This window comes from Aegilops tauschii, chromosome 6 (assembly GCF_002575655.3).
Source record: "Aegilops tauschii subsp. strangulata cultivar AL8/78 chromosome 6, Aet v6.0, whole genome shotgun sequence".
Lineage (NCBI taxonomy): Eukaryota > Viridiplantae > Streptophyta > Magnoliopsida > Poales > Poaceae > Aegilops > Aegilops tauschii.
Genome location: NC_053040.3, coordinates 425635202 through 425646380, shown reverse-complemented (window position 1 = coordinate 425646380; position 11179 = coordinate 425635202).

Genomic DNA, 11179 nt, shown 5'->3' with positions numbered 1-11179 from the left:
TCTTGATTTCTTTTAACTTTTTTTGTCTTGTTTGTTAATGCGAGCCATTTTTTAAAATGCGGGACGTCAAATAGGCAGACGGAGCCCAGCACTGTAGCAAACCGGTCTACTATAGCGAACTGACTCATTGTAGCAAACTATTTTTAGAAAATTGAACACGTTTTGAAATCTCGAACATTTTTCAAATTTATGAATTCTTAATTTAAAACATATTTTAAAAATTGTAACTTTTTGGAAGAAAAAAAGAAAAGAAGAAAAGCAAAGAACAGAAACAGAACAAACCAAAACCAAAAAAAAGTAAAAACAGAAAATGGAAAATCGGTAAAAATACCAGACTGGAACCCTTCAGAAGTTCCCGAAAAACGGAACCACCATCTTATTTACGAAGCATTAAATGGGCCGACCCAGCTCGGTTCCTCTTGTGCAATATGCTAGCAATTGGACGCGAAAGAGCGTCACATAGGATTTACCACACATACACTAGTTGACTTCGTTAGGTGACTAGTGGACCAATTCATATCACTTGTCTTTCTAGTTTTTCAGGGAAAACCTATTCCGTGTGGGTTGCTAAATAGCGCCCATGCGCATACCACCCGCCCATTTGAAGCTTCTTTTTATTTTTTTTGTTTTCTTTTTCTGTTTTCTTTAGGGTTTTTTCAGTTTTTATTTTTTTCCCTTTTTCTTATTCATTTTCTTATTTTAAAATTTGTGGAGCATTTTCTAATTCATGATTATTTTTCTAAACTTGAGAAAAAAATCAAATGCATACACATTACTTATCAAATACTTTCTGAACTTAGAATATTTTTTCAAATGCACAAACATTTTTTGAGTTTGTGAATGTTATTTAAATTTTCATGACTATTCAAATCATGAATATTTTCTGAATTCACATATCTTTTAATTTATGGATACTATTAAAGGGATTTTATCATTTATGCCACCGGTTGTGTCTCACTACTCAGTCAACTGATCAAAAATGACATCGCTTTGTTAGGTGCATGCTCAAAAATGCCACTAGACACACTTATTGTCAGCTCACATCTCGTTTGCCATATTATAATGATCAAAATACCTATAGACCAACATGTCAGTTCTCCCTCTACCTTAGTACAATAAAATGTGGGTCCCACTTGATCCCTATAGCGTTCTTTTTTTTCTTTAAAATTATTGGCTTGCTTACTCCTGACAAGTGGGGTCCACACTTATCATTGTGAGATAAAAGAGATCTGACATCTGGGTATAGGGGTATGTTTGTCATATAACATGGTCAACTAGTTTGACCTGACAATAACGATGTCCAATGGCATTTTTGAGCAAATATCTAATGGAACGTAGCATTTTTTAGATATCTAATGGCATTTTTAAACAAGCATCTCACGGAACGATGCATTTTTTAGCAATTGTAACTTCTAATGGCAAAATTGAGTAGTCGGACACAACTAGTGGCATAAATGATAAAAACCCTATTAAAAATCATGAACATTTTTTAATTCATGAAATTTTTTCAAATTCACGAAAAAATTAGATATTTTTTAAAATCAACAATTCTTAAATTTGTGAACATTTCTTCAAATTCATGTATAATTCTTTTTCATCCATGAATATTTTTTGAGCTTCTCTACATTTTTTTGAATTCAGGAACAGTTGTTAAAAAATATTATGATTTAAATCTATCAAAATTTGAGCCTTTTCCATTTAGCTTGAGTGACAGGGGAAAACGAGACCAGACAAACCATACAGTAAGCGAGGCAAATTGATGGGCCCAACCAATGGCGCCTCATAGCGACGTAGAGTGGTGCATGCACGACCATGTCCTGCTCTACCACTTTTGCAGAGCCAACAGGAATTACGTCAAGCTATCTGAGTTCCTCATGAACCGGCGGTATACCTTCGCTATGGAAGACACCTCCCACGACTTCGAGGTACTCATGAACTCCAACATGTATGTGTCAACCCTCCTCGACATACAAACGCATTCTAGGATCGCTGACAGCAACAAGAAGCCATTGCCCCTCCTACAAGGGTTTTCACACAAAAAAACATGCAATACCTTAATAAGATGTCGGGGCGGCCTCTCAACCTAGAGCACATCGCATATGCGGCCAGGAACACTTACACAAGCTATAGCATGTACAGACGTATCTATGACATGAGGGAGTGTCGCCTTCCAGCCATAGAAGAGGAGCATGCGCACTCACCCATAGTAGGTGGCCGTTGCACCGAGTAGCACAACAGGAAGCTGTGAAATTGGAAAAAAGCTTTTGTCGTTTCACACTGCCAAGTTCAAATTTTAATGCCCAAAAAATTTGGCAACATGCCTCAAGTTCCTTGCATCCTTGCGGCACTTGCACTCATAATCTAGACAGTGGCACTCACAAACGATCTAGGGTCATGTCCGATCTTCCCCTCCCACCATTGGAAGGATGTTGGCTCTCGCGATCTAGGGTACTTTGGCATCGCCCAAAGATGGGAGAGAGTGATTTCTAGGCTAGGAATGGATGCGGAAGGACGCAAGTGGGTTTTTTATACCTCTAGGCGATGCAGTTGAAGGTCCAAGGCGCTCAGGATCCTTGCCTAACCACTACAAAAAAAAGACACATCCGTGACATTTTGGGCCAAACGAATTTTTTTTGTCATACTTATGACACTTCTATGACAATAATTATGACAAAACACGGTATCATCATAGATGTGGTGGGTCCTACTTCTATGACAAAAAATCATGACAGAAAATGGGCTTTTCGTCCTGAGCGGGCCGGAGACGCAGCTTCATGACATTCTTTGGGCCATCCATGACGGAAAAAACCGTGGTAGAAGCAAGGGCGAGGAAAATATCGGGGTGTTCCCGGTTACGGTGGGTGGTCAGGGCCGAGCGATGCGCGTTTCTCTCGTACACGCACGCGCGTGGGTGCGAGGCGTTGGGCTCTAACTGAAACCAAGCGATTGCACTGCAGGCTACGCGTTACTGAACCCGAGCGATCGATCGATGGCTGTTAATGGAACCCGATCGAGCGATTCTTTCGCTACTGCTGCTAACTGAAGCCGATCGATGCTGCCTCTGGATGAACAGTGAGCGTTGCTGGGGGGTTTGGATGAACAGTTCCCGGTGGGGGTGGATGAACAGGACCCCGTGGTGTTGCCTCTGGATGAACAGGACCCCGATCGATCGAGCCGGTTGGGGCTGAATGAACAGGACCCCGTGGAGGGCAGGATGAACAGGACCAGCCCGTGGAGGGCAGGATGAACAGTAGATGGTGGAGGGCTGGATGAACAGTAGCCCGTGAAGGGGTGGTTGAACAGGAGCCCGTGGAGAGGGTTGGCTGAACAGTAGCCGGTGGAGTAGCGCGCGGTGGAGGCTGGATGAACATGAGCCCGTGGATGAACAGTCGCAGGTGGAGGCTGGAGGAGGTCGACGGTGGATGAACAGTAGCCCGTGGAGGCTGGAGGGGGTCGACGGTGGAGATGAACAGTATCCCGTGGAGTCTCGTTTTCGGTACGCCACACCCCTCCCGATGAACAGGACCCCCGTTTCGACCGTAGCGCTCCAACACAAGTCCGTTTCCTCCGTTTTGCGGTACGCCACACCCCTCCCGATTAACAGGACCCCCGTTTCGACCGTAGGAGGTCCGTTTCCTCCGTTTTGCGGTACGCCAGACCCCTCCCGATGAATAGGATCCCGTTTCGAACGTGACCGGTCGAACACAAGGCCGTTTCCTCCGTTCTGCGGTACGCCAGGCCTCGTTTCCATCGGCTGTTCCGTCCAAGCCGATTGGCTCCCACGCGTTCCGTTGCCTCCCGATGAACATGACGCATTCCGTTGCCTCCCGATGAACACGACGACGACGCTGTTTCTCCGTTCCGACCCAGCCATGTACACGAGCCCTGGCCGTACGTACGCGCGAGTAGGCGTTCGAGACCCCGCCCGTATGTACGTACGTGGCCGTATTTACTTTCTTGCACCCTGGCCGCTGTACGTACGTGTACATGCTACGTGCGCGCCTCTACTACGACACGTGCGCGCCTCTACATCGACCAGTATGTACGTACACGTTCGCGACCAGAATGACAATGCTACGTACGCTTCGACCAGGTGGGTCCCGACTGTCAGGCACTTCCTTGCCTGCGAAGATGTAGCTGGTGGGTCCCAGCAGTCAGGGGGGCGAATCGTTTTTTTTTTGCCCGGACGCACTTCCTTGCGTGCGAAGATGTAGCTGGTGGGTCCCAGCAGTCAGGGAGAAACATTTTTTTTGCGAAATACGGTGGCCCGTCCGGTGGGTCCCCGCTGTCAGGTGGAGGAATAATTATTTTGCGCGTAATAAGGAGGCACTTCCTTGCTGCGGCCGTGGACCCAGCTGTCAGCCTCTCCACGTACAATACTCTTCCGATGGAAGTCGTTCCTTGACCACGTTGACCACGCCGCGCCAAGAGCACCAGGGCGGTGGACGACGCCGAGGCCTAGAAAGGGGTGGTGAGGCCGGCGGTGGGAATAGTAGGGGGCGGTGAGGCCTCCGCGGCAGCACAACCGGCCACGGGAGGCAGGAGCATGTGGCACGACCGGCGCTGCTTTGGGCAGCTGGAGCAACAAGACCAGAGGTTGAAGAAGCACTACGGTCGTTGGATGGACATCATACGGTCACTGGAGCTAGAATTGTTCATATTGACTAAGTTGACAAAGCACTCCGTCCCCGTCAACTTAGTAGGCCCACAAGTCAGCCTCCCACCAAGGTGGGTCCCAACTAGCAGGGGGGTATTCATTTTTTTGTGCGTAATAAGGAGGCACTTCCGGTGGGTCCGAGCTGACAGTGGGGGGAACGTTTTTTTCGCGAAATACGGTGGCCTGTCCGGTGGGTCCCAGCAGTCAGGGGGGAAACGTTTTTTTCACCAAATACGGTGGCCCGTCCGGTGGGTCCCTGCTGTCAGGTGGAGGAATAATTATTTTCCGCGTAATAAGGAGGCACTTCCTTGCGGCTGCCGTGGACCACCTGTCAGCCTCTCCACGACAGTACTCTTCCGATGGAAGTCGTTCCTTGACCACGTCGCGCCGAGAGCACCAGAGCGGTGGACGACGGCGAGGCCTAGGAAGGGGATGACGCGGAGCCGGGGAAGACGCGGCAGTGGATGCCCACGCGGAGAGGAGTACGAGGGTTCACTGGTTCGGCTGCGGTATGAGGCTGCCGTCGCCGCAGAATAACAGGGGGTGTGGGTGAGTAGAGGGATGCCCTGGCCAGCGGTGGGAGTAGTAGGGGGCGGTGAGGCCTGCACGGGAGGCGGGAGCAGGCGGTCCCGCCGGCGCTGGATTTGGCGGCTGGAGCAAGAAGATCAGAGATTGAAGAAACACGACGGCCATTGGATTGACATCCAACAGTTACGTCTGCTAGAATCGTTTGTTGACGTATATAATAACTAAAAAAATCTTGCATACGCGTCAACTTAATAGGCCCATAAGTCAGACCATTCCCTCTTTTCTAATAATTTATATATAGCTCATTGCGACTTCTTATGCAATTTATTGCAGTCCGTTTTTTTGGTTGGCCAGGGCCAATTTCGCATATTTCTGTGGGTTCCAAACTATTTTTAATACCGAAATGTCGAGCCAGATTTAAAGTACTTTGAAGATATATTTAAATTAGGTTAATGCCCAGTGAAATAGGAATCTGAAAATGTGAAAAAATTCAGAAATTATAAAGTAGTTGCCAATTTGTCATCTGTTTTTATATTTACAACCCATTTCATATTACTTTCAAGATTTGCAGGCGTCTTGAAAGAGTTGCAGCCCATCAGGGCGTAGAAAAATAAGTAGGCCTGGATTGGGTATTCTTCACAAAAGATAAACTGGGCTCATTTTCACAAAGAAAAAATAGCTGGGCTGGTCACATGGTGAACATAAAATATAAACCTGGGCTAGACGGGCCACAACCCAGTTCAAACCCTGCTCCGTCTCAACAATAACAAAAAAATACTGCTCGAGCTGCTACGTCCCAGGTGTCAGCCGATCTTGTGTTGTTCTCTTGTCTATTGAGTATATACGCTCACAATGTCGTGGGTCCCAGATGTCAGGAAAACGCTAGGAGGAAGCATTTTATTTTTCCATACGCTGACATGGTGGGCCCTAATGTCATCCTCTCCACGTACTTCTGCCGATTCCTGATGTTTGTTGACCATGTTGACAACGCGAGAGGCGGCACCGCGGCGAGCGCACCAAAGCGCGCGGAGGACGACGGCGAGACCTCGGACGTCGGCGTTAACGATTTAGGAAACGGTGGGGTGGCGATGCGTGCGCTGAGGCGCAGCCAGCCGTGGGAGGCGGAAGCAGGCGGCCCCGCCGGCGCTCGTTTGGTTTTGGCGGCTGGGGGAATACAGGACTGAAGAAACACGACTGACTGTAAAAGCAGCAGGAGTACTTAACAACCTTAACTGAAACCAGCAGGGGCACTTAACAACCATAGCTGAAAGCAGTATGAGTACTTATGCAGGTTCAACCGTACAAAGCACGCCTTGAACAGTTCTACTTTGCCTACAGTTAACCAAGGGTGAGGCCGCCAAGCCCCAGGACAAGGCCCAGGCGCCACCCCGCGCATCCACAACCTTCTGAAAGCGGCTTCATCTCGCAATGTGGTCAATAAACAGGATATTCGCTTTAGATCCATGGAAAAGCAGGAACATAATCTTTTGTCCTATTCTCCAAGATGGACGGGCCTTCATTATTTGAGACCACCCATGAATAAGTATCTTTTCACCTCCAAGGGGAATGGAGTAGGTCGACATAAACATCATGTTGTGACCAAGCGCAAGTCTGACCCGACCATGGTCAGGCATCTGTATAGGAACAATAGAACTGGGCAGTTTCTGTTTTAAGAAGATCACGACTGTAAAACTGTGTATAAGCAATAGTTTATGAACAACATATATAACAAAAAATAGCTCGTACCATAAGTTTCTCGACACAGTTGGACCTGTTCAACGAGTGCAGCAGTGGCACACATATCCCACGTGGCCTTCCACCATTGAAACGCCCCACAAGGACCTCAAGACGATCAATAAAGTGTAGGAACTTGTGGATGTCGTCCCAGTCAACTTCAGTGCCATCAATAACAGCCGAGTTGTTACAGAATAACAAACGAGCAGCCTGCTTAACTCTGAAAAAACCTACACGTGCCACCAATTATAAGAAAATATTAGTTAGAAGTAGCATCTTCATGAGAGATTCGTTGCTACTTCTAAAGTTAAATTGTGATCAGTTAGACAGAATAGGTGGATTAAGAAGTAATCGAGGAAACAAGCAAGAACTAGATACAAAACTAACATGGATGAACAATTGGAACGACGTCGGGGTGGAAGATCGCAGTGAAGATGAGACCAGGTTCTGCTATTTCCATCAACATTCGTGCGCCAACTTTCAGTCCGTAACACTTGAGAAAGTTTATCCAAGTTCGGCCATAAAAACGCAGCGATCTTCTTGGTTCATGAACCCAACTCAAAACTTATATCCATGGCTTGTCTTCACTGTTACCATTAAACTGGTGTATTCAGTTATGGCAAGGCCAAGCATCTTGAGTACATGTGTTCTGGCAGAGCAAGGAATGCACTGCAGGAAAAATAATATGAGAACACAATGTATTCCCTATATCCAAATCTAGAAATACTTTCCTCCTTCACGTCAGTGTTGACCATGGTACTAGTACCTTTTATCCAAATATAGCAATCCAAATTTCCAAATTAGTCAACATCATGTTCAAAAAACCCCACCCTCCCGGATAGAAAAGAGGATTCTAGGAACATACTGTGCGCGTTTTAAAATCCTGTGTTAGGATGAGAAGGAACAAGTGTGGCGTCTCGCCGAGGGCGCAGAAACCTGTAGGGTCCTCGCACTTTGGGCACTGCAAATGAAACACACTAAATTCAGTAGGAAGAAAAATGCATCAACGGTGGCGGCTGCCATCCTAGGAGTACCCGCGACCAAGGGACTTGGATTTATCGGGGATGGATGAAGAATTCGTACCAGGTTCTCCATGAGAAAACCCTATGCAATCGCCGAGCGGGAGTTTTCTCTGAACAAGCAGACAAGGGAGAAGGGATCCAGGCCGAGTGAAATATTGCCGCTTCGCCCGTCCAGCTTACTGCTAAAGCTGGAAAGGTGGGGGGTTTTGTGATTTGACGGCTCATTGGGCATTAATGCGGCGCTACGACCGGGGTGTGTCTACCGTGCAGTTGTGCACTCTAATTTGGTGCATATGGCATGTGGACCCCGTTGCCGGATGCCCCACATATCAGCGCAAGGAAGTAGAAAGATAGGAGTAACTAGTTATTACACATAAATATATTTTTGACAGAGAGATATTCCCTCTGTAAAGAAATATAAAGATCTTTTATATCACAACTTTATACATAAGAAAAATCAAGGGGAATATATATAACATATATAATTATAAAAAACTGAGTTTTTTAACACGGTATAGACGAGTTGGTGATGATGGTGTGCCTGTCATCCTGCAATATAGGCTGTCCGATTTATATCTGACGGATAGGAAGGAAACTATGGCAATTTTGCAAAAAGGTACCCACACACCTCTCCGCATTTGCAAATAAGGCCTTCCCTCGTTCATCCTTTTCTCTCACAAGATAAAATACTCATACAAATGCATCTTGATGTTACGTGCAACGCACGGGCATTATGGGGGTTCAGCTGAGAAATACTCAAACAGGCTCACGGTTCTGGACTTTGGGCCATAGGCCGGTGGGCCTGCATGTTTGGGGCCCATGTGTTCTACCTCAGCGCTTTTCATATTGTAAGCGGTCGGTACGGCGCTGGTTTTAGATGCTATCGCAAGGCGAATACACAAAATTGAATAAAGCACAGCAGCTGTTGGAATGAAATCAAACGACAGTTCCTAACCAGCAATCAGAGTTGCAATTCTATCAATGATACTGTCATACTACTTATACACACATGACACACCATGCCAGAGTATTACATCAAAATCTCTCGGCGGATAGATCAGTTCGGCAGTACTTAAGAATTTCAAAGTTGATTTGGACCAGCTCTCCTTGCCGAGAAAGTTCGATTTTGACATCACCCCTACCGCAAGATATGATTTAGATTTGAACCTTGACCATCCTTTAGCATCAATCATCATGCGACCATCCTTTGTACTTATGATATATTGAGCAGGTTCATTCACACCAAGGTTGCGCATGGTAAGAGAAACTTGGCCGCTGTCGCCTGGATTGTTGAACGACTCCCTCGTTGCTCTAGGAATTCTCTGCTTGCAAACAAGAAGACATACCCAAACAGTTAGATCAACACAGTGAATCATGCGAAACAACATGGAAATAAAAAAGAACGAAACACTTGGGCGGCCAATGCTTACCAAGAAGGTGGACATGTCGGTTTTTGTAAGGACTTTGGTATATGAAGTGCGAACTACAGCCCAGTCTGTTGCCGGTGCAACTGCTTGTTCGGTTGCCGCTGCACGGGCCGGAGCAGATGCAAGTGCAAGTGTTGGTGCAGGTGCCGAAGCCGATGCTGCTGCCGGAGATGGTGCTCCTTGTAGAGCTGGTGCCGGTGTCGGAGCAGGTGCCGGTGTCGATGCCCGATCCTCCGGTAGATCAGCCTGATCCGCTAACGCGATCGGTGCCCAATCCTCAGCTGGATCAGGCTGAGCTGCTACCGCTATCAGTGCTAGAGCAACTGCCGGTGCTCGATCCGTTGCTGAAGGTGGTACCGATGTGCGAGACAGCGGCGATCGTGTCTGGTCTGCTATGATCAGCTTTCTAACTTGACTAGGCTTCGTGACCGTGATCCAATTTTTTTCTTCATTTCTTTTAAACACGAGAAGGACTAATTGTGGCGTTTTTGTTAAACCAAACAGCAGTTCATCATAGGGATTCAGCTTGTACTCAGACAACAGACTGATCCAATTTTTCCAGTAATATAAGTGGTGGACAGTGCCTTCATTACTGACACGACATAAGAAGTGAAACCTGCAAAAATAGCCATCGTAGAGCAAACCAAACGGTTTATTCTGTGATGAATGTCACATGGCAAAACCTGCATCGTAAAATTGCAGGAAAAGAAAGAAAACATGACATTAAATCAATAAGATTTAGACAGTAAATCAATAAGATTTACTTGATGTGACACGAGTGAATCCTTACCAGGAAATCACTATATTGAAGTACTAAACAGAAGATTGATCATCCAACTACGGGTGGCATGCAGGGACCCCGCCTACTCCCACAAGCAGGACAGTCCAAAGGTCGTGACAAATCGTATGGACCGAACATCCATGGGACTAGAAATCCTGGTGGGTGCGATAAACCCTGCAATGCATACAGATATTGGAGTGTAACCATAATTGATAAACCGTCCTCACAAAAAAGATGATCTGGATACTTCAAAATATACATACTGAATTGAGTGGACAGACATTAACATAGACCGTTCTCAGGACTGACCACACACCAAAAGCGGCAGTACTAATAAACAATACAGGGTTCACAAACACAAATCAAGTAGTGAACAATAGTACTTACTACAGACAAGCAAAGTTGCACTAATTAAACTCTGCAGACTATTTCTTGCCACCGACCTACGGGATGAACCCCGCATAACTGACTAGGCCATGGACTTCGTGAGAGATGTCTACATGCACCATCACCATCTTGTCAACCTTGGAGAACCTAACAGAGTGGTCTTTCCACTCATAAACATGATCATGAAGACAGGCCGCATCTGATTAGTTGGGAAGCTTTACAAGAACCACACCCTTCGTAATCGAAGGCACAGCCAGGAAATTGTTGTGGTCAAGTACAGCCTCGAGAACACGCCTGACAACAATGCTACAGGAAAACACTAGTTCAGGACACGTGGCGACAAGGACACGACAGCTGGATAGTTTAGCAATAGAACTCATCCTCAGGTCTTCCAGTTCACATGACATGACTTTGAGAACTTCATCTCCACCGCAGACCTGGTTCTAATTCAAACAGAAACCATATTTTATTACTACCTCCGTTAAGAAATATAAGATGATTTTCGATATTATACTCCATATATGACTACATATACACACAGAAATGAGTGAACAAAGACACTAGAACATGTCTTCAAAGGCATGAGAGCAGAGGGATTACTTGCAATATCCATAACACAAGTTACTGAGGCAAATATGCCCTC